This window comes from Bos taurus, chromosome 14 (assembly GCF_002263795.3).
Source record: "Bos taurus isolate L1 Dominette 01449 registration number 42190680 breed Hereford chromosome 14, ARS-UCD2.0, whole genome shotgun sequence".
NCBI classification, from domain to species: domain Eukaryota; kingdom Metazoa; phylum Chordata; class Mammalia; order Artiodactyla; family Bovidae; genus Bos; species Bos taurus.
In genome coordinates this window covers 16,797,605-16,820,978 of record NC_037341.1, presented here as the reverse complement: position 1 = coordinate 16,820,978, position 23,374 = coordinate 16,797,605, and the positions used below count along the sequence as shown (strand labels likewise).

Below are 23,374 nucleotides of genomic sequence, written 5' to 3'. Positions count from 1 at the left end.
TGGTGGCTCAGTGGTAAAGAATCTGCCTGCCAATGCCAGAGACACAGGTTGGATCCCTGATCTGGGAAGATTCCACATGCCAAGAAGAAACTGATCCCATGCGCCACAACTATTGAGCCTGTGCTCTAGAACCTGGGAGTCGAAACTACTGAAGCCCACACACCCTAGGGCCAGTGCTCTGCAGCAAGAGAAGCCACCACAATGGGATGCCCACGCACGCAACTAGAGAATAGCCCCCGCTCTCCACAACTAGAGAAAAGCCTGCACAGCAAAAAAGACCCAGCACAGTCAAAAAGTAAAATTATTTTTTTTAAAAATGGAGGGACGAGTTGATGTTATGACTTCAGGTTGTTACCTAGTTGAAGCTACCTCCCTCCCGTCATCAGAAGGATCAAGAACACATTGAAAGGAAATCAACCCTGAATATTCATTGGAAGGACTGATGTTAAAGCTAGTTACAATACTTTGGCCACCTGATGAAAAGAGCCAACTCATTGGAAAAGACCCTGAGGCTGGGAAAAATTGAGGGCAGGAGGAGAAGAGGGCAACAGAGGATGAGATGGTTGAATGGCATCACTGATGTAATGGACATGAACTTGGGCAAGCTCCGGGAGATGGTGAGGGACAGGAGGCCTGGCGTGCTGGCATGTGGCAGTCCGTGGGGTCACAAAGAGTTGGACATGACTTGGTGACTGAACAACAACAAGCACTTTGGAAAGAATGGTACGACTGTCAGAATCATTTTCCTCTGAGAACAAATACACAGGGGACTTCAGACGGGCCCTGAACACGCAGGAGGCACCCCTCAATGCAGGATGGGGCAGGAGCTGGGATGACACTTGTAGCTCTTAGGACTAAAATGGCTCAAGGCCTTTTCTGTCTTCATTTGGGGTGTTGGAGTTCTAGCCATTTCTTCCCCACCCCAGCCTGGCATTTTCTTCTCCCTCCTCCTGGGGGACAACTTAGACTTCTCCCAGCAAAGCAAAGTCAGTATCCTAGAGTGTTGCTATGGAAAGAATGGCAACATCCCTTGCGAGTTTATGAAGAAAAAAAGAAAGAAAGAAAAGGAAAAAAAGAAAAAAAATAGGACAAGCAGGATTTTTTTTTTAAGTGTTACAAAACTGGGAGAAAAACTGTTCCACCACTAAATATATCCACTTACCAAACCAGCAGATGTTAGGGTTTATACAGCTTCAGACTCTCAGTCCCCCAGAAGACTCCTGGCAGAGCATTTTCATGGCCATGGCTCCCACAGAGGCCTGGGAGGCTGCTCGAGATTTCTGGGTTGGTGGCTGGAATCTTCTGTGTTGGCCAAACAGAGGATGTGGCAGTCATTTCCAGGGGTACCTCTCAAAAACCTGAACTCTGTTTTATTTGTTATAAAGACCTTCCTCCAGTTCCTCTTACCCCCTGCCGTTTCCTGTGTCAGGTCGCCCAAGGTTGGACTCCCTTGGGTTCTTTCCAAATCTCGAACCCCAGCCCTGCCTTGGACTAGCTCTGGTCCTGGAGCATGTTCTTCTGAGTTCGTCATGAGCATCTGAGCTGCAGTTCCCATGTTGGTAAAACACCTACTTTCAAACTGTTTTGAAGTTTTACAATCATACATGAGGCTCCTAGCACGGTGGCCGCACAGAGCCGTTACCCGTGGTGTGTGTAATGGAAAGAGATTCTCCTGCCTTCTAGTCACGTTGTCTGTCTGACTCGGGGGCTGTTGGGGGCTGCAGAGGGGGCAGGTGAACTCGTGTCTCTCATCCTGCTGATGGAGCCAGCTGGGTGATCCAGGAGGTGTGGGTCCCCACCCCGCCAACCTCAAGCCTTCCTTGGTGTCTTGTGGTCATTCTTAAAATTATTTCCTGGCCTCAAAGTCCAGATGCAGAGCACCTTCTCACACCCTTGGCTGATACCTTGGGCCTGCCTCTGATCTGGTTAACTATTGCTGCCTTAAAAGTGAAAGTGTTAGTCGCTCTGTCTTGTCCGACTCTTTGCGACCCCATAGACCATAACCCACAATGCTCTTCTGTCCATGGGATTCTCCAGGCCAGAGTACTGGGGTGGGTGGCCCTTCCCTTCTCCGGGGAATCTTCCCAACCCCGGGATTGAACCCAGGTCTCCTGCATTGCAGGCCGATTCTTTACGGTCTTAGCCACCAGGGAAACCTTAAACATGCACCAAAACGTAGGAGTTTCCATCAGAAATCTATTGTCTCTCACAATTCTGAGTGAGAAGTTCAGAGTGTAGCAGTTACGGCTCATCTCTGTTCCGTGCTATCTGGGGCTTTGGTTCAGAGGACTTGAAATGATGGGGCTGGAACAGTGGGGGGTGACAGAGCATCTCTCTCTCCTCAGGTAGCTTGAGTTTCCTCACAGCATGGCGGCCTCAGGGCAGTCAGACTTCTCATATGGTGGCCCAGAGCTCCCAGGGGGAGGAAGCAGAAACTGCATGTCCTCTTGAAGGTCCCGGCCCAGAGCTGTCATAGTGTCACTTCTACCACATTTTATTGGGCAGAGCAGTCACAGAGCAGCCCCAGTTCAAGGGAACAGGAACGGGACACGAGCCCCACCTCTCAGTGTCAATGAATGTGTGGCCATCTTTAATCTGCCACAGTGCAGGCGTGCGTGTTGACGCTTTAGTCGTTTCTGACGCTTTGCGACCCCATGGACTGTAGCTCGCCAGGCTCCTCTGTCCAGGGGATTCTCTGGGCAAGAATACTCAAGTGGGCTTCCAGGGGATCTTCCAGACCCAGAGATCGAACTTGCGTCTCTTATGTCTCCTGCATGGGCAGGTGGATTCTTTACCACTAGCACCACCTGGGAAGCTGTGATCTGCCACAGTATCTACCACAAAATCACTGCCTGCCTGCCCTCGAAGGAGAGTCTCAGAAGCTGGTGGTGGCACCTGAGAGCAGAACCAGAGGCAGGACCCACACCCCAGTCACAGGTGAAGTTGGAGCTCAGAGAGCACGCCTTTCAGGGCAGCTGGCTGCTCAGAGAGTTATGTGCAGATTAGTCCTGCTTTGGGTAGGGTACTAGTTTCCTAGGGCTGCCTTCACCAAAGCACCGCCGATGCGGTGGCTGAAAACAGTAGAAACTTTCTGTCTCACGGTTCTGGAAAACTGAAGTCATGCTTCCCCTGAAGGCACTAGGGAAAGATCTGTTCCAGACCTATCTCCTAGCTTCTGGTACTAAGTTGCTTCAGTCGTGTCCAGCTCTTTGTGATCCTATGGACTGTAGCCCACCAGGCTCATTTGTCCATGGGATTCTCCAGGCAAGAATACTGAAGTGGGTGGCCATGCCCTCCTCCAGGGGATCTTCTCAACCCAGGGATCCAACCCATGGTTCCTGCCATGTCTCCTGCATTACAGGTGGGTTCTTTCTGTGCTGCTGAACCACCTGGGAGGTGGCAGGGATGTAAAGAGCCTGCTGGGGGCGGAGGTTTCAGGGAGAAGCGTGTGTGAGTTTTGATTAGAGCCTTGGGGACCCTGAAAGCTCATCAGACAAGTTAGAATGGGATTCATGAGCATGGGAACCCAGACTGGTTGTTACTGACCTAAGGGGCAGAGTAAAATCAGAGATCGGGGGAGCTTTGCCTGGCAGAAGGCACAGGCAGGCTGGAATAAGGGAGACCGTGGAAGCAAAGACCGTCATTCCATTTCAGCAGTCTAGATGAGGTGTGATGACGGCTTGGACCAGTGTGTAAATATCTTTGGTGTTACACACAAATGATAGAGCTTGGAATCGAATTGAAGGAGAGAGACAGACTCATGAACTAGGGTAACACGCCTCGGGCGCACACAGGACAAATGACACCGGAGGTCGTAGCCAAGATGATTTTGTGTCATCAGCATGAGTGACAGAGAGTCTGGTGGCCCTGCAGGCACGGGAGAAAAAGGAGGAAGCCAGATGATCACCTCGGCTTGCGACAAGTTGGGTTCGCAAACTAGATGTGTGCTAAGTTGCTTTAGTGTCCGGCTGTGTGACCTCAAGGACTGTAGCCCACCAGGCTTCTGTGTCCATGGGATTCTCCAGGCAAGAATGCTGGAGCGGGTTGCCGTGCCCTTCTCCAGGGGATTTTCCCGACCCAGGGATCAAACCCGCATCTCTTACGTATCCTGCGTTGGCAGGCGGGTTCCTTACCACTAGGGCCACCTGGGAAGCAAACAAGACTCCCTATTATTATTGTTACTGTTTTTGCTATTTCTGTTTTTATTCTCTAATTAACTAGATAGAATACATTGGATACTTTCTATACACCAAGCTGTATTCTGCTTTTCTTTGATTGATCTTATTATTTGATTCTCACAACAACTGTCTGAGGGATAATTTCAGTTATTATCCCCATGATACAAATGAGAAAACTGAGATATCCTTTTCTCTCTGAAATGCTCTGTCCCTCGAACAAGATGTTATTTTAACATTTTTCATTTTAATACCACTCATGACACTGAGCCTTCAATTTTTTTAAATTTCTTCCCCTGTGAGCGTGCTGATATTTCATCAACCAATGCTCAGTGACCATTCTGACCCATTTAATCAGCTGAGAAATAACCCCATTTCTCATTTGTATATAGGGTTTTGCTTCTTGATATTCGTCAGCATGTTTTTAATATTTTGACCAAGCTCCCACACCCAGGGTCATAGCATGTTGGAGCCTCATGACTGTCAGCTGGAAACTCCTCTGGAAAAGGACAAAAAGAAATCTCAAAAACAGGCCCATCATATGTGAAAAAAAAAAATCCACAAAGTATATTGTTTCAGATTTATAGAGTACAGCAGTTGCCATAAAGATCTAACTACATAGGAAGCTATGGATGCCACATAGTTGGTTATAATTAATTAATGTTGTATCCCACCAAAAAAAAAAGGCGGGGGGGCAGCAAGAGAAAGATCGGGCTTGGGTTCAAATTTCAATTCGGGAGACTGGCTCAGCGCTGTACCACCTGTTGGCACAACAGGAAGGGAACAGCAGAGAGCTGGTGTAAGGAAGGTTCTGAGACAATCACCAAAGGAAATCTCAGCCTCAGGGGCCTCGTGGGGAAATAGAGGCTATAGTATTTCCGGCTCCGCCTCCTCAGGATTAACAGCTCCTGAGCAATGACACAGGTAAAGTGTTCCGAGAACCATAATGCATGTTCCAATTCTGAAGGATGTTGATTCCCAGCACCATCGTTACTGTTGTTATCATTGATGCAGAGAGGAGGGACTGGGCTGTTGGCAAAAGGGGACACACACAGATTGGTAATTTTCTACCAAAGAGCAGCAGCTTGCAAAATTGCTTAGAAAATATAAAAGGGGAATTCTGGAAGAGTAGGGAACCTTATAGGTTCTTTCTCAAGCTTAAATTGTTTAGAAAAATCATACTTTTCTAGAGCCCTTCCACCCAGGACTGACTGGTAAGAATTCTGCCTCCATGGTGAAAGTGAAAGTCGCTCAGTCATGTCTGACTCTTTGTGACCCCATGGACTATACAGTCCATGGAATTCTCCAGGACAGAATACTGGAGTGGGTAGCTGTTCCCTTCTCCAGGGGATCTTCCCAACCCAGGAATCGAACCAAAATCTCTTGCATTGCAGGCGGATTCTTTACCAGTTGAGCTACCAGGGAAGCCCATGGTAGTGATCCCAAAAGAGACTCTGCCTTCCAACTTTCCCTCTGCATCCCAGACATGTTGGGGGTGGGGAAACTCTGGACACGGCCAGCCTTATGTGCTGGGAGAAGGAGAGGGAGCGGGCAGGCGGCCCCCCCTGCTCATTCCCCACCCCCAGCCCTGCCCAGTCCTTGGGCTATTCAGCCAAGACATCACATCGGCAAAGCCAACCAGAATCCTCACCCTTTCAACCCAAAGCTGATCCTCACCTCACCTGAGAGGTGTCCCAGGTCCAGGTGGGGCAGCCCTCGCCCGTGGCTGCCAGAGGCCACTTGTCCAAAGCCTCCCCAGTCCATGTACCCTCCCAGGAGCATGGGTACCTCTCTAAGCCCCAGTTTCCCCATTTGTAGAATGAGTGGGGCTGGACAAGCTCGGATTCAGGTTTGCAGATCTTTCTGGAGGATGAGTTGAAGAGGTAGGGCTCCATCAGCAGATGAATGGATAAGAAAGCTATGGTACATATACACAATGGAGTATTACTCAGCCATTAAAAATAATACATTTGAATCAGTTATAATGAGGTGGATGAAACTGGAGCCTATTATACAGAGTGAAGTGAGCCAGAAAGAAAAACACCAATACAGTATACTAACGCATATATATGGAATTTAGAAAGATGGTAACAATAACCCTGTATACGAGACAGCAAAAGAGACACTGATGTATAGAACAGTCTTATGGAGTCTGTGGGAGAGGGAGAGGGTGGGATGATTTGGGAGAATGACATTGAAACATGTATAATATCATGTATGAAACGAGTCGCCAGTCCGGTTCGATGCACGATACTGGATGCTTGGGGCTGGTGTACTGGGACGACCCAGAGGGATGGTATGGGGAGGGAGGAGGGAGGAGGGTTCAGGTTGGGGAGCACATGTATACCTGTGGCGGATTCATTTCAATATTTGGCAAAACCAATACAATATTGTAAAGTTTAAAAATAAAATAAAATTAAAAATTAAAAAAAAAAAAAGAGGGTAGGGCATGAATGGGACTAGCTAGACGGCCAGGGAGGAGGTGATCACAGGGGCCCAGACAAGAGGTGATGGTGACTGGGGTCAGGGTGGTAGCTATGGAAGATAACGGAGGAAGGGGGATCAGGAACCTGATAGGCAAACAGGCCATGCTGGTGTGAATCTGTGCAGGCTCACGTGTGTTTTTCTAAAGGCTGAAGCAGAGAGCATCATCCTAACTAGGACAATTTTATGGAAACTGAAGGCAGCAGATCCTGGCCTTGTGGATCAGAGCCCCACAGGCTGTGGTCACCAACTTATTACTCATTCCCAAGGCAGCAGCCAGCTTCTCATTCCCAAGGCCTCCCATTGGAACGGGGGCCTCTAGCTTCTGCCTGGAAACAGGGAGCAGCTCACCAAAGGGGAGGTCAGGAGTGACAGGAAAGTCACAGGCTGCAAACCTAGCTCAGCTGGCCCACTGCAGGGGTGTCCCATGGATGCTGTAACCAATAACAAAACAGCACTAAGGGTCAGAAGCCAGCAATCAGATCCACAGGGCTAAAGTGAAGGTGTTGGCAGGGCCGATTTCTTCTACAGTTGTTCTTGTTCAGTCGCTAAGTCGTGTCTGACTCTTCAGTAAATCTTTTGCTAATTCTCCCTGGTGGCTCAGTGGTAAAGAATCTGCCTGCAGTGCAAGAGCCCCGGGTTCAATCCCTGGGTAGGGAAGATCCCTTGGATAAGGGAATGACAACCCAGTCCAACATTCTTGCCTGGAGAATCCCATGGACAGAGGAGTCTGGTGGACTACAGTTCATGGGGTCACAAAGCGTCAGATATGACTGAATGCCTAATGCTTTTGCTAAGTCATATCCAACTCTGCTTCTGCAGGCTCCTTGCCTTTTTCAGCATCTAGTGGCTGCCTGCATTCCTTGGCTTGTGGTGCCTTCTTCAAAGTGTATCACTCCAGTCTCCATCCCCACATCGTCCCCTCCTCATCTGTAGTCAGATCTCCCTCTGCCTCCCTCTGTAAGAACACTTGTGATTTTATTTAGGGTGCACTTGGATGATCCAGGATAATCTCTCCCACTGTCCTTAATCACTTCATCAAAGTCCCTTTTGCCACAGAAGGTCACATTCCCAGGTTCTAGGGCTTAGGACCTGGATGTCTTTGAGCACCACCATATTCAGCCTGTGATACCCTGGTTCCTGGGCAAAGAGATGCAGAAATACAGCCCCTGGATGTGGCTTTAATTTGTGTGATTTTGTCTGGGATCTAACTGGCTTGGATGAATGGCTTTGTGAAGGACATTCTATCAGAGAATATGAGTAAACCTTCAGCCTTTATTCCAGGCTTTGAGATGAAGGGAAGTCTCTTCGAGGTAGAGATGAAAGAGGTTCAAGAGAAAGCTCTGGGTTTGGGGATGCAAAGGATGGGCTGGAGGGAGGGGGTCGGGGACAGAATGGAGAAAGGGATCTGACAGACAGAATCTAAGCGCCTGCTGAAAAGCCTTGTCTCGCCCTGATCCGTGTCTGGGGAATGGAAAAATCTCACTTCTCTCCCAGCTTCGAGAAGATGAAGCGTGCTCAAATCACCCACAGGAGCGAAACGAAAAGGTTACACCGGGAATTGTCGATACAATAAATCCCTGTGGTCTCACAGCCTCTCTAAACGTTTTGATGGCAGAATGTGATGGATCATGAATCAGAGTAGGCCCATCTTAAACACCTGATACCGCCTTATTTATGTATGTATGTGACACATAAAACCAGACTTGATTCCTTTTTCTTTCTGTCTCCAGGATATTTTTTTTCTTCTTTCAGAAATGCATCAGTCTTCCCCCAGCCTTGGTTTTCTGTGTCCGTGGGTGTGTGTGCCTGTATGTGGAGGTGGCTGTTAGGATTCTTTCTACCCAGAAAAAGGATAATCTGTCTTGAAGATGATGATAGCACCAGGAATTAACTGCAAAACTAATGAAGCCACTTTGTTTCAAAATATGTCTTAATCTTGTTGCCTTCTTTGTTTTGTTTTTAACAAGATTATTGCTCCAAGAAAGAGTGAGTAAAGATGGTACAATGTGAGCGATTTGCCATATGAAACCCAGGCAGACACAGAGATTATTTCCCAGTTGTCCTGGCTTGGATCTACAGTCATAAGCTACTTCAAGCCCCTCCATGGGGTCAAATTAGACTTGCTTTGTCATATGCTTTCTTCAACACTAATGTCTGCTTTATAATTCATTACAGTCGTAAGTGTTGTATGGAACCTCATTTTCCACCCAAGTCTGGTCTAATTCCAAAGCTAGTGGACTTACCCACTCTGCTTAAACTGGCGTCTTTAGGACCAGCTCAGCTCAAAACGCCTTGATCCTATTGTGGCCTTGAGGACAGACAGCCATCCAGCAGAACCCATCACCCCAGCACAACCACCTCTGGGAGAAACCACCGACCTGCCCCGTCAGAAAGGCTGTACGATTCAGGGTCCTCTCGCCAAACTCACATCCTGTCCCTTCCCAAAGCTTGTGGTTGGCCTTGCCTTGTGGGCAGGCGCAGGTTACTTCAAAGAGCCTCTCAACTCCAGTGCCGTGCGACACTTCTTGATTGTTTTTTCTCCTTTAGCTTCTCTTGCTAGAAGCAAAGAATGGCATTTGGGTGCAAAGTCTTTATTTGTAAGCCATTAAGACAGTGCTTCATTTTAACTTCAAAAAACTGTAATGCTGTAGTTTTGTTTTTTAATCCAGTCTATAAAAGGTACTCCTTAGGATATTATATTGTGTCTCTTAATATTATATTAATATAATAATTATATTATAATGTTTATATTATAATAATATTATATTAATATAATATTAAGTGTCTCTTAATATTTGATCGAGACTCACGGATGGCTTTTTCTTCCCCCTACTTGGAGATGTTTGGAGCTCTCGTCTCATTTTCATCTACCCCTGAATGGTCCCAGGTAGGGAAAAGTAAAACATTTTTCCATTTACAAAACCACCGAAGAGTTTTGTTTTCATGTTGGCAAGTAAAAAGTTGGACTTTTCAATAAAACTTTTAAAGTCCTTTCCAAAAGAAGTATTTTGAGGGAGAATATTATTTTTAAATTAGAATAGTTTGAAAATTACTTTGCAGTGAACATCAAATGCTGTGGTTAGTGGGTGAGCCTCTGCCTCTGTTTTCACTGGTATTTGTTATTGTGTTGAGGTTATTCTTGCTTGGTATGAAGATCTCAGCTTACGTGTCCTCTCCCCAAAGAGGCTTTCCCTGAATATCTCATTGAAAGTAGGTCTTGGGAATTCCCTGGTGGTGCAGGGTTAGGCCTCTACACCCTCACTGCCAAAGGCCAGGGCTCAATCCCTGATCAGGGAACTAAAATCCCACAAGCTTCATGGACCAAACAGCCAAAAAAAGGAAAAAAACAAAGAATGAAAGTAGGTCTTAAATCACCATCACATCATTTCTAAGAGCTTTTTGCACAGTACTTGGGCTTAGTCACTCAGTTGTGTTTGACTCTTTGTGACCCCATGGACAGTCTCCTATATCCGTGGAGATTCTCCAGGCAAGAATGCTGGAGTGGGTTGCCATGCCCTCCTCCAGGGGATCTTCCCAATCCAGGCAACTTACCACTATCTATAAGTTCTTTGTTTTCTATTTATTTTTTGATTTTCCCTCCCTAGATCATGGGCACCTTGAAAGCAAGAATCTTATGTCTTATTTCCTGAGTATCAAAGCAGTGTCTGGCATGGAGCAGGCACTTAAGGAGGAATGAATGAATGAATGCTTGAGCTGTGTTTTCTTTTCTGAGGTCCCATGTTTCTGCTTCCAAAAAATCAGTCTTCTGCTGTATTTCCCTTTTAAAATACCAGGACTACTGTAGGAAGGAATGGGGCATTGAGGTAGGATTGGGTGGCAGAAAGCACCTCTCACAACCAGCTCTGAATACTCCCAGGGAGGTTTGAAGGTGAGGACTGACATGGTCAGATTCAGGTTTAGAAAGATGACATTCAATCATGGCATCAATTGTGATGTAGGCAGCGGCAAGAAATCTGTTTCTAAAAATAAACATCGAAGTTCAGGATGTGATGATTCGCAAGGATTCAAGGTTAGCACTATACGACATCACTCACACTAACATCCCGAGGTTCTTTCTTAAGGGAAGCGAATGGTGTGACAAGAATGAGAGCACGTTGCAAACGGTCGTGCCACCCAGCATGGCAACCATGGCAGGGAAAGGCTAAGGATTGCTGTTTTTTTTTTTTTTAATCTTTATTGAATTTGTTACAATATTGCTTCTGTTTTATGTTTTGGCTTTTTGGCCACAAGGCATGTGGGGTCTTAGCTCCCTGACCAGGGATCAAACCACACCCCCTGTGTTGGAAGGCGAAGTCTTAACCACTGGACTGCCAGGGAAGTCCCAGGATTGCTGTCTTAGAAAGAAACAGTGGGGACTTACCCTGGTGGTCCAGTGGTTAAGAATCTGCCTTGCAGTGCAGGGGACATGGGTTTGATCCCTGATCAGAGAACTAAGATCCTGCCCACTGCAGGGCAACTAAACCCACACACCTCAACTACTGAGCCCACACGCCGTAATGAAAGATCCCACATAACACAACTAAGATCCAACACAGCCAAATAAATATTAAAAGAAAGAAAGAAAGAAAGAAATGGTGGCAGTTAGGAGGTAGGCCTGAAACTGCATCTGTTGGGACCTTTTCAGTTATAGGTGCCAGATAAAGTCCCATCAGAGTGGTGTCAGCAAGCTTCCTTGTGGGAAGGTCTCTGCGTGAGTCAGATCCAGGCGTGCCAGCATGCAGAGGGATACAGTCATGACTCTGCATCTCAACTCAGCTGGTTCTGACCAGCTCCACTTGGGTCATGAGCTCACCCCTTAATCACTCACTCTCGCTGAAGAACGTGATGCAGTGAGTGGTCAGGACCAAGTCACATGCCCACCACTGGAGGATCCACAGGGGCCAAGAGTGGGTGGGGGTCTTTCTCTAGAAAGAATTGGACTGCCATGGCCAGCGGAGTAAGGAAGGCATGCCAGACAGGCAGGCGATGCATGGCACAACCAGGAGATGCCAAGGTCAGGCCATGATGTAGGGAATCATTGCAGCTGCAGGGAGAAGCCAGGAGGACTCTGCCTGGAGCACAGGAATGAAGGATGAAGGATGGGAAGCCATTGCCGTTAAGGAGGCAGAGTCAGGAGGGCCTGGTGCATAATCACCTGTGGGGTGGGAGGGGGAGTGGAGGCGCAAGAGGAATCTAGGTTTCTAACTCGAATGACTGAGATCATGATGCTTTTATTTGGAATGAGGAGTGTTACAAAAAGATCAGATTTGGGAGACAGGTGAGGAGCTTGGCGCTAGATGAGCTCAATCCTGAAGCACCGGTGAGACTCCAGGTGATGATCAGAGATGCATAGAATCCACACTTGGAAGAGGTTCTAAGACCATCCAGTCCAGCCTCTGCCAAATTTCCCCTTCAGATCTACCTTCCAAATGGAGATAACTGAGTAGTCTGTTTCCAACCGAGAGGGACTGGGTCATCCACTTTTTAAAATTCATGTATTATTTTTCTTGGTTTTCATGAATCATCTTAGCTTGTTTGAAAAAATCAAGTTTCAGTGGACAGTGGCCACTCTGGCCTTTGGTTACAAGTCTGGGTTTTCATCCTCACTGTCAGCCAGCGTTGGGGAAGGGAGGTCGGGGGCTCTGCAGCGAGGAGTGGGGCTAGAAAGGCTGGTTTCCCAGATGTCTGTCTGCAAGGGTGAGTGTGGAGCTCCAGGATGAATGAGGTCACACCAAAGAGGATGGAGAGGAGAGGGATGAGGAGGAGCCCAGGGCATGGAGGTGACCGTGGAGAATGGAAGAAGCAGCAAAGCAGGAGCTGCTGGGAGGAGATCCAAGGGCGCCACCCGGGAGAGCCAAAGGGAGGCAATTTGAGGAAGGCGGTTTGCCCCACAGAGTCAGTGACGCGGGGTATATTTGGTGTTTTAAAAGAAAAGCATTGACAGAGCAAGGAGGACAGAATGTGCAGAGGTGAGGGATGAACAGGGCAGTAACAGGAGGGACAAGCTGCAGTCATCTCAAACTGCCTTTGAGACATTTTTGATAGTTGCGTGATATTAACAACAGGTACCTTCCCTGAGTCACAAGCTCAGAGTTCATCATATTGGGGACAAAGAGGCAAACCCTGTCCACAGATTTTGTTGTTGTTATTCACTCACTCAGTCATGTCTGACTTTCTCTGACCCCATGGACTGCAGCACACCAGGATTCCCTGTCCTTCACTATCTCCTGGAGTTTGCTCAAACTCACGTCCATTGAGTTGGTGATGCTGTCAAGCCATCTCATCCTGTATCGCCCCCTTCTCCTCCGACTGCTCACTCTCACTGGGTACCCTCGGCACCCTTTGACATGGGTACCATTTTCATCCCCAGATTAGATAGAAAGGCTGAGGCTTCAGAGGACGGGTGTGACTTGTCCAGACTCATACACCAATGAGTGGTAGTCCCAGACCCAGAAAGCCAGTCTCTTGCACTGGGGAGTCTCTCTGCCCCAGGAAGCAAGAGTGATCATAATACTGGGTAGATGATGGTGGAATTGAGCACCTTTGGGAACTTTGATGTTGCTTATTACATTTGTCTTGCTTTGTCTACTTTTTTAGGGAAATGGCAAGCTGAGGTGATCATAACCCAAAGGGAAGGAATCCAGTGAAGGGAGATAAGAGTGGAGGGAGCCAATGAGTGCTAGGCTGGGGTCCCTGGGGAGCAGAGGGCAGGCCTGGAGGTCAGCTGGAGGTGTTACCTTATAACAGGGAGACCCGCTACCCACTCCAAGGTAGAGAGAAGAGAGATGAGTGTGGAGATGGGGAAGAAAGTGATCATGATCTCGGCAAAATAGAAAGCAGAATCTTCTCACACACGCAAAGTTGGGAGAATTAAAAACACTGGCACAGTTGCCATAGAAATTTCTATGAAATGAACAAAAGATGAGTAAAAAGATGTCGGAACAGCATGACTCAGGTGAGATGAGCTGGTGTAAACGCACAACCCCTGGCATGGGGGTTGGCAGCTGGTAGGGGCTGTGGGGGAAAGAATGCTCTGAGGGGCGGAACGCACCTGTGAACCTCACTCTGCCAAGTCCCTCATCACTGATGGAAGTGGTTAAAGCTAGCTCACTGGTTAAAGGCACCCTTCTAGGTAACCAGATGGAGTCAGCGTTAAAGGGTCTCTTTCAGTCCAATCTGCAGTGGAGGTGGAAGTTCACCCATTTCACAGTCGCAGAACTTAGGCTGGCCAAGGGAATGAGTGTGCTGCAGCTGGCACTCTCCAGGCCGCCTGTGGGTTTGGGGACTTGGGCGGTGGGCATCCTGGCTGTGGCCAAAGCAGGGCAGACTCCTGTGAGTAAGAGGAAGAACCAGGATTCAAATCAGAAGCCTGGTTCCAGCCTGTGGCCCCTTTCCCTCACCAGGTGGGCACTCATGGTGAGGACCGAGAGGGAGCAAGGCAGCTGGAGGCCACATCCTCACCTAGTGAAGAGCCAAGGGCATCTGAGCTTAGAAATTCATCACTTTGAGTAAAAGTAAAGTCTGGGCCCCAGGCTCACATGGGCTGATATGAATCTGCCTTCTCTGGCTTCTTTGTCTCTGAGGACTCACTCCCCCACCTCAAGTCCCCACTCCTGCCACTGCTAGCAGGACAGCAGCCTCCTCTCAGCATCACCCAAACACACAGTGATGCTCACACCACAATCTGTCTATGACCTTACCGCCCTAAACACAGTGGATCTCATCTAATGTCACCATGTCATTTCACGAACTTCATTTCATCCACTGAAATATTTTGGCTGCAGCAGACCATGCAAGCCCTTCTTCCACCTAGTAAGAGAGTGTCTCAGTGTAGCGAGTTGAGAAAGACATTACAATTCAATTAAAAGTCTTACTCCTTTGAACACCCGCTGTGGAGAAGATCCACTCGAAACTTGTGAGAAACTTCATTTATAGACCCAGTGTCAGGAAATGGAGTAGCTAACCATCAGCAGCTGTGTGTTACTGGGACCCAGCAGTGAGTGCAGAGCCAAGGGTGATCTGGGCTCCACCCTCCTCAACCAGCAAGCTAACCTCTCTGAGCCTCAGTTTCCTCATCTGTGAAATGGAGAGCATTACCATCTATTGATGTTGTGGGAATAACAAAGATTTTACATGTAAATGGCATCTTATTACTATGTTATCCACCTATCCTTAACCAGATCAGCAAACCCTTCTTTAAAAAAAAAAAATGAGAAACTGAACAATAAAAGTTAAGCACAAACACAGATAATGGGAAGTAGCTTCTGAAAACTCACCTCGCCAGCCACGACTCTGCTATTACACACGCTGTTGTTTCTAAGGATGTCTTACACTCCATTATCCAGTGCCCAGCATCTTTTTCTCTTCCAGCATCGTTACTTTCTACAATTCTTCCCCTATTTCTGCATCGTCCTCTGAACTGTCATTTCCCAGGGGAGCTTGCTAATTCACTCTAGTCCAGCACAGAACACAGCAAGGAGCATCTCCCATCTTCACAGTGCAGGGTTGGCTCGGGCCCAACCACTTCTGAATCAGGAGAGGCCACTGATGGCTTCTTGCTGAGGCCGTCAAACCTGGATGATTGCTAGAAATGCAGATTCTTGGGCCTGCTCCTGGATGCTTGAGTTCAATAAGTCTGGACTGGGGCTCTGGACAAAGCACCCCAGATGGCATCTGATGGTTTGGGAGCCACCCCATAGGCCCACCCCCAAAATTCAAGTTTAGATTTAAAGATAAGCAGGGAAGAAATCAATAAAGGTCAGGAATTAACTCAGAGTCACCAGTGACATTTCAAAAGCCTCTCCCATTTAACAGATGAGACAAATGGAGGCAAGGATGGAGACAGATGAGGAGAGAGCTGGGAGTTTAGAGCAAAACCCAGGATCTGGGCATCCCACTCCTTTCTCCACCCACACCGCACCCCAGCTCCCCCACCCCCACCGCAATCACCACCACAATATACCTTCCCATCAGAATTCCCTCTCCTGGGGTGCAGTGCGGTAAGGAGAATGTTGTGACTTTAAGACATAAAGGAACAATCACATACACAAACACAAAAGATTTACCCTTGGTGAACTGCAGTGGTACCTACTAACAGCTCTGTCAGAAGACCCAGCAAAGCTAAAAGCATCCGTCTGGGCTTTGATGTCCTGACAAGATGCTTCCTTTGAAAGCTCAGAGACAGTCCTGTAATTTCCTCTGACAGCCCTGGTGAAAGCTCTGAAATAAGAAGCGGCGTCCTGCCAGAGCCTGAAGGTGTGATTCCTTGAGAGCAGCATGTGTGTCCTCCCTGAAAGGCCCAGGCTCCTCCACTCGCCTCGGGCTGGAGACCCTGGCCCCAGGGGACCTCTGTGGCCTGACTCTTCACCTGCCCCAGCGTCTCCCTAGGGAGCTCAAGGCCTGGACATTTCCCTCATCTGACAGCTAGGCTGCATGCCAGCCACCTTGCAAAGAGTTCCCAGGGACTAATCTGACAGTATGACCCATTTTTCCTCCCCTGAGGGCCCCAGGTCACTCGTAGGGAAAGGTCAGGAAATGCTAGTGCCCCGTGTCTGGAGATGAGCAGGGCGATGGGGAGGAGGGAGACCAACTGGGTGGCAGTGGGCAGGTGCTCACTTGGAGAGGCTGACAAAGCCTTCCTCGAGGTGTTCAACACGCAGTGTCATCCTTACCTGGGAGCTTGTTGGCAACGCAGAGTGTCAGTCCCACCCAGACTTCCTGAATCTGTATTTTAACAAGATCACCAGGTAATTTGTCTGCACGTAAAGAGCTGTATCCCAGCTCTGCTGCTCTCGGCTGTGTGATTACGGCCACGCTCCTTAACTTCTCTGAGCTTCAGTGTCTACACAGGGTTCCGGAGAAATGAAACAGAGCACTCAGCTCATTATTAAGCCTTCAGTGAATGTTCACCATCACTGTTATCGAGAGAATGGTTAAGGGAGAATCCATTTTGCCATATTTAAACCCAAATCATACAGCCACTCCTCAGTGGAGAAGGAAGTCCAAACTAAGTGGGAGAAAGTCCAGATAGAAATAAGGAGCCCTCAACATCTACTTAAGGAACAAGCTTAAAGGCTGGAGGAAGGGGTGCCTCTTAGTAGCCTTGACTCTGACTATTGAATTTGGGGCTAGTAAAGATGATGCCTGATGCTTAGCTTGGGGGTTCTTACCTCATTAATGTGCCATTTTTCCCTGCCATCCCCACCCCTCAAAGTTATCTCCCAGCCCCTGCTGCTCCCATGATCCTCCCTAAAAGGCCTCACTACTCCTTCACCTGGTGGCTCAGACGGTAAAGCGTCTGTCTACAATGCAGGAGACCGTGGTTCGATCCTTGGGTCGGGAAGATCCCCTAGAGAAGGAAATGGCAATCCACTCCAGTACTATTGCCTGGAAAATCCCATGGACAGAGAAGCCTGGTAGGCTACAGTCCATGGGGTCGCAAAGAGTCGGACACAACTGAGTGACTTCACTTTCACTTTCACTCCTTCACCAGCAGGATGAAACCCTGCCTCTTCAGCATGGCGTTCAGTGGCAGCATGATTCACAGTCTGGCCCAGGCTGATTTATCAGGTGCCTCGGGCCTGCCATCACACCTGCCCTTTAGCTTCAGTCCTTTTCATTCCTCTGGCGTTTCCTTCTTCTCACTGCATCCTCTGCCTGGGAGTACTCTGTTCCTCTGATCAGAATCATTCCCCTTCTCTGTACCCGACAGGATCCAACTCTGCCTTTGGAGCCCTACCTCAGACTCCCAAGGCAACAGAAATAAAAGCAAAACTAAACAAATGGGACCTAATCAAGCTTGTAAATTTTTGCACAGCAAAAGAAACTGTAAAATGAAAAGATACCTGCAGAATGAGAGAAAACATTTCCAAATGATGCCACCGACAAGGGCTTAATTTCTAAAATATACAAACAACTCATACAACTAAATATCAAGAAAACAAAACTAATCAAAAAATGGGAAGAAAACCTATATAGACATTTCTTCAAAAAAGACATACAGATGGGCAGCAGGCACATGAAAAGATGCTCAACATCATTAATTAGAAATGCAAATCAAAACTACAGTGAGATATCACTTCACACCAGTCAGAATAACCATCATTAATACAGTTACCGTATAATCCAGCAATCCCACTACTGGGCGTATAGCTGAAGAAAACTATACTTTGAAAAGATATATGCACCCCGGTGTTCATAGCAGCACTATTTGTAATACCAAGACATGGAAACAGTGTAAATGTCCACCAACAGATGAATAAAGATGTGGTGCCTATATACAACGGATTTCTACCCAGCCATACAAAATAAGAAATAATGCCACTTGCAGCAACATGGACGGACCTAGAGATTGTCATACTAAGTGATGTAAGTCACAAGAGAAAGACACACAGTGTATGATACCACTTACATGTGAAATCTAAAATACGGCACAAATGAACCTATCTACGAGACAAAAACATAATCAAGGACATAGAGAACAGGCTGGCTTGTGCCAAGGGGGAGGGGGTTAAGGGAGGAGTGAATTAGTATGGGCTTGAAAGTGAAAGTGAAGTCGCTCAGTCGTGTCTGACTCTTTGCGACCCCATGGACTGTAGCGTCCCTCCATGGGATTCTCCAGGCAAGAGTACTGGAGTGGGTTGCCGTTTTCCTTCTTCAGGGGATCTTCCCGACCCAGGGATCGAACCCGCGTCTCCCGCATTCCAGGCAGACGCTTTAACCTCTGAGCCACCAGGGAAGCCCAGTATGGGATTAGCAGATGCAGATTATTATATAGAATGGATAAACAACAAGGTCTTGCTGTATCGCACAAGGATACACAATATAGCCCAGAATTATAGTCAACATTCTGTGACAAACCGTAATGGAAAAGAACGCCAAAAAGAATGTACATATATAAAGTAACATTGTAAATCAGCTATACTTCAACAAAGTAAAATTTAAAAATCACACCTCCCCACCCCCACCGTCTTCGCTGCCTGACTTTCCTCCATCATGCTTTTCAGTGTCAGCTTCTGCTCGCTCATTTCATGAACGTGAGCACCTCAAGAGCAGAGACTCCTCTCTGCTCGCTCCTGCATCCTTGGCACCCACAAGTGTCTGACGTAGGCTCTTGGGCAGGATGCGATGACTGCATACATAAATCATTGTGTGCCATCGAGGGGTGTTCAGACGGCCCTGCCCTGCTCAGTTGTGAAGAGCTGAATTATTCCCCACCCCCAGATTCATATGTTGGAATCCAAACCCTCAGAATGTGGCTATATTTGGAGATAGGTTTTTTAAAGGGGTGTGTGTGTTCAGTCGTGTCTGATTCTTTGCAACCCCATGGACTGTAGCCAGCAGGCTCACTTAAGTCACCTTAAATGAAGTCCTCAGTGGGGGCCATAGTCCAATCTGACTGGTGTCTTCATAAGAAGAGGAGATTAGGAGATAGACGCACATGGAAGGGAGGCCACAGGAGGGCACAGAGAGAAGAGGGCCATCTGCAACCAAGGGGAGAGGCTTCAGAAGACAGTAACCCTGCAGAAACCTTGGTCCTGGACGTCCAGCCTCCAGAATCAAGAGAAATACATTTCTGTGGTTTAAGCCACAGAAATCTGTGTAATTTGTCATGGCAGCCTGAGCTGACTATTGCACCAGCTGTGAACTCCTTGAGGACAAGAACCCATGGTTTCTTCATATCCACATAGGTTCTAGTATCCACAAGGTTCTACTCCAAACCCATACTCAGTAAACAGGGCTCTAATCAAACTGCACTCCCCTTGCAACAGAAAGATGATGATGGAAGAAGCACTGAGTGGTGAAGGGAGAGCCCTGCATAGACAGCCAGAAGTGAGTTGTTCATAATCGTCTACACAGGCTGGCCATCTTCCTTACATGTTATCTATTTCAAGGTGGTGTCGTCTCTTACTTGCTGTTGGGTTTCTTTGTGGGGTGTGATAAATGCCACGGTGGATAAAAGGAAAATCCAGTCAATGGCAAAAACAGACAAAGGAGGCAGGAGTCTGTACTCAGTGTTAGGGCTCCCTTTCCATGTAACAGGTATGTGTGATGCTCTTAGCAGTCGTGTGAGGGGTGGGATTCAAGACAGAAAGAGGCACGATGGAGAAGAGTCACAGAGGAAGGCCACTCCTCACCTCTCCTCTCCTTCTGGGCTCCAGGATCTTAAAGATGTTTTAATCTGCTTGGGTCACCCCTCCAAAGGTAGCGATTGCCCTGCCAACCCCGGGACCACTCGGTTGTGCTTTGGAGTGTTTGCAGGTTAGTACACAACATGCCTGTGCCCAGTTCGGATCTGCTGGGAAGCCGGTCAAGAGCAAGGCCAGTGGCATGGAGCCAGTCTGTTGTCATACTCACCACCCACCGTGGAAGGGACTGTGTTGGAGTTTTAATGTGCATTTTAAATACACATGCTAAGCAGAAATTTTGGTTCATTTGACTTGTTAATTTTTCTCTTATGATGCTCACACCAAAGACTGTAGTTCTGACACTTCTGGTTAACAAATGTGTGAGCCACCTCCCACCTCCGCCAAGTAATTCTCTGTGACATCAGTTGGTGTCCTATAATTTAACTCAGTTCTGACACTGTCTACCTAGAGATAATGCCAGGTTCTACAGGGTAAGGACTCAGTCCTCCAGGACTTCCCTACCCAACTTCAGATGCCACTCGGAAGTCCAAGTTGTCCCCTGTGCTTCTGATGACTCTGTCAACTGGAAGCTTCCATGACCTCCTTCTTTAATTAATTTTAATGAATTAATTTGCTAGAGCAGTTCAGGAAAACAGTTTACTTACTAGATTACTGGTTTGTTATAAAAAATATACATAACTCAGGAACAGCCAGATGGAAGAGATACACAGAGCAGGGTATGTGGGAAGGGGTGCAAACTTCCATGTTCCCTCCAGCATCACCCTCTGGCACCTCCATACATTCATCAACCCAGAAAACTCCCAGGATTCTGTACTTTGGGGATTCTTATAAAGGCTTCATCAAGTAAGCATGACCAATCGCTAACTCAATTTCCAGGCTCTCTCCGGAGAATGAGGGTTGGACCGAAAGTTCTACGCTTCTGATCATGGCTTTGTGTTTTGGGTGACCAGCCCCCATCCAGCAGTCCGTCAAGAGTCACCTCATTAGAACAAAAGACATTCCTATGGCCCAGGAAATTCCAAGGAATTTGGGAACTCTGAGCAGGAAGCACACACTTACAAGTATATATTTTTTATTGTCTCACATTTTGTCTACTCAAGTTTCAAAGATGTCATCTTATGTTTTCTCTGGAAGCTTCGTGGTTCCAGCACTATATTTAGATCTCTGATCTACTGTTAACTCATTTTTTGCATACACGGAGAGGTAGGAGTTGAATTCTTTTCTTTTTCATATGGATATTCAGTTATGCTCTCACCATTAAAAAGAAGACTTTCTCCTATGAAATTGACTTGTTCAAAAATTAACTGACCATAAATGTGGATTTTTTTTTTTGGGATGTCCTATTCTGCTCTAGTCACCTAATAGTTTATTCTTGTATCCAAACCATACTCAATTGATTATTGTTGCTTAATAGAAAGTCTTGAAATTAGTTTATAGCCCCCAACTTTGTTCTTTTTCAGTACTATTTTGGTTCTTCTAGGTACCTTGAATTGTCATATAAGTTTTACAATCAACTCATCAGTTTCTTCAAAACTCCTCTTAGAATTTAGGATTGTGAGCTATAGATCAATTTACAGAGAGTGGATATCTTAATAACATCAAATTGTCCAATCCATGAACACTGCATACCTTTACATTTATTTAGATCTTTAATTTCCCTCCCTGGTGGCTCAGCTGGTAAAGAAGCTGCCTGCAACACAGGAGACCTAGGTTCAATCCCGAGGTTGGGAAGATCCCCTGGAGAAGAGAACAGCTACCCACTCCAGTATTCTGGCCTGGAGAATTCCATGAAGTGTATAGTCCATGGGGTTGCAAAGAGTCAGACATGACTGAGCGACTTTCACTTTTAATTTCTCTCAGCAGTCTTCTTTTTTAACATTTAAAAAATTACTTTATTTTAATTGGAGAATAATTACAATATTGTGATGGTTTTTGCCATACATCAGCATGAATCGGCTACAGGTATACATGTGTTCCCCACCTTCCTGAACAACCCCCACCTTCCTCCACACACTACATTTTAAGGATCCTTGAAAGACAGCTTGAGAGATTTGCTCTTTGCTCTTTTTTTTTTAATTAATTAATTTATTTTAATTGGAGACTAATTACTTTACAATATTGTAATAGTTTTTGCCATACATTGACATGAATCAGCCATGGGTGTACATGTTTTCCCCATCCTGAACCCCCATCCCATCCCTCAGGGTCATCCCAGTGCACCAGCACTGAGCACCCTGTCTCATGCATCGAACCTGGACTGGCAATCTATTTCACATATGATAATATACATGTTTCAATGCTATTCTCTCAAATCATCCCACCTATGATACATATCTCTAACCAGGGACTCACGTACAGAATCTATAAGGAATCCTACTAATCAATAACAAAAAGACAACTTTAAAAATGGGCCAAAGACTTGAAAAGACATTGCACAAAAGAAGACAGATGAATAGTCATTGACATGAAAAATGCTTAATATCAATATTCATTAGGAAATGCAAATTAAAACCACAATGAAATACATTTCATACCCACTAGAGTGTATTTTTTTTTAATGACAGCAAAAGGGCCCTAGGAATCTTTTTTGAAGAGAGGGAAATATTCTAAAATGAGAGTGGTGATGGCTACACAACTTTACAAATTTACCCACAAAAATCATTGAAACATACCATCACAATAGGTGGATTTTAGGATATGTAAATTATTCCTCATTAAGCTCATACATTACTGATGAAAGTGTTAGCCATATATTACAATTTAAAGGCACAAGCTGGGCTTTGCTGGCAGTCCAGTGGTTGAGATTCTGCCTTCCAATGCAGGGAGCACAGGTTCAATCCCTGCTCAAGAAACTAAGGTCCCACATGCTGCGAGGTACAGCCAAAAATTTTAAAAAACAAAGACACAAGCATGTAGAGAAATTGTAAACAAATGCTGGAGAAAGATAAACATAAAATTCAGGATAGTTTTCACCCCTAGGAAGGAAGGGAGGGGGATAGGAAGTGATAAGGGCAAAGAGGGAACTTCAAAGGTATTTGTAATCTTTTTTCCCTATATTGGGTGATGATACACAGTGTTCATTGTATCAACAGTTTTTATAGCTTACATATAGTCTATAGATTGTTATTTTGTTTCTGTCCTGTAGTTAATAACTGCAACTTCAAATGAATAAAATAAAGCATAAAAGAAAGTAAAGGCAGACCTGATAAGAACACCTGATACACACTATCCAGTGGGGAGTAAGACACAACCCAACCTGAGACTTCATCACAGCACAGAAGGCAGAGTTGGAAGACAGTCTGCAGAGATGAAAGCCAGTGGGCATTCACAGACTCATAAGGCAAACCGATGGAGAATGGGGGACCAGATAGTGAGGAAGAGGATAACAGGTTGGCTGAAAGTCATAACTTCTCCACTTTGGGTTCACAAGGGGTCGGGGGAACACAGCACCCCATCTGTCCTTAAAAAATAAATACGCGTGCATGCCTGCATGCATTCATTCTTTTTTGCTAACTTAGGCCAGTGTACACCTGAAGCTGAAAACCTGGCCAGAAATATGCAGCC

The 23,374-nt window shown here is 46.6% G+C and overlaps 1 protein-coding gene across 3 annotated transcripts in view; it reads left to right on the top strand.

Moving 5' to 3' along the window:
* Nucleotides 1–23,374, top strand: part of ZHX2 (zinc fingers and homeoboxes 2) — a 179,631-nt gene that overhangs the window by 130,803 nt on the left and 25,454 nt on the right. Inside the window, exon 3 of one of the 3 annotated variants that reach the window (XM_010811955.4) lies at nt 20,687–20,871. The exons of the other annotated variants lie outside the window; for them this stretch is intronic. The gene's annotated coding sequence lies outside the window, so the exon portion shown is untranslated. The remainder of the gene's footprint in view (nt 1–20,686; nt 20,872–23,374) is intronic. 3 annotated transcript variants of the gene reach the window in all.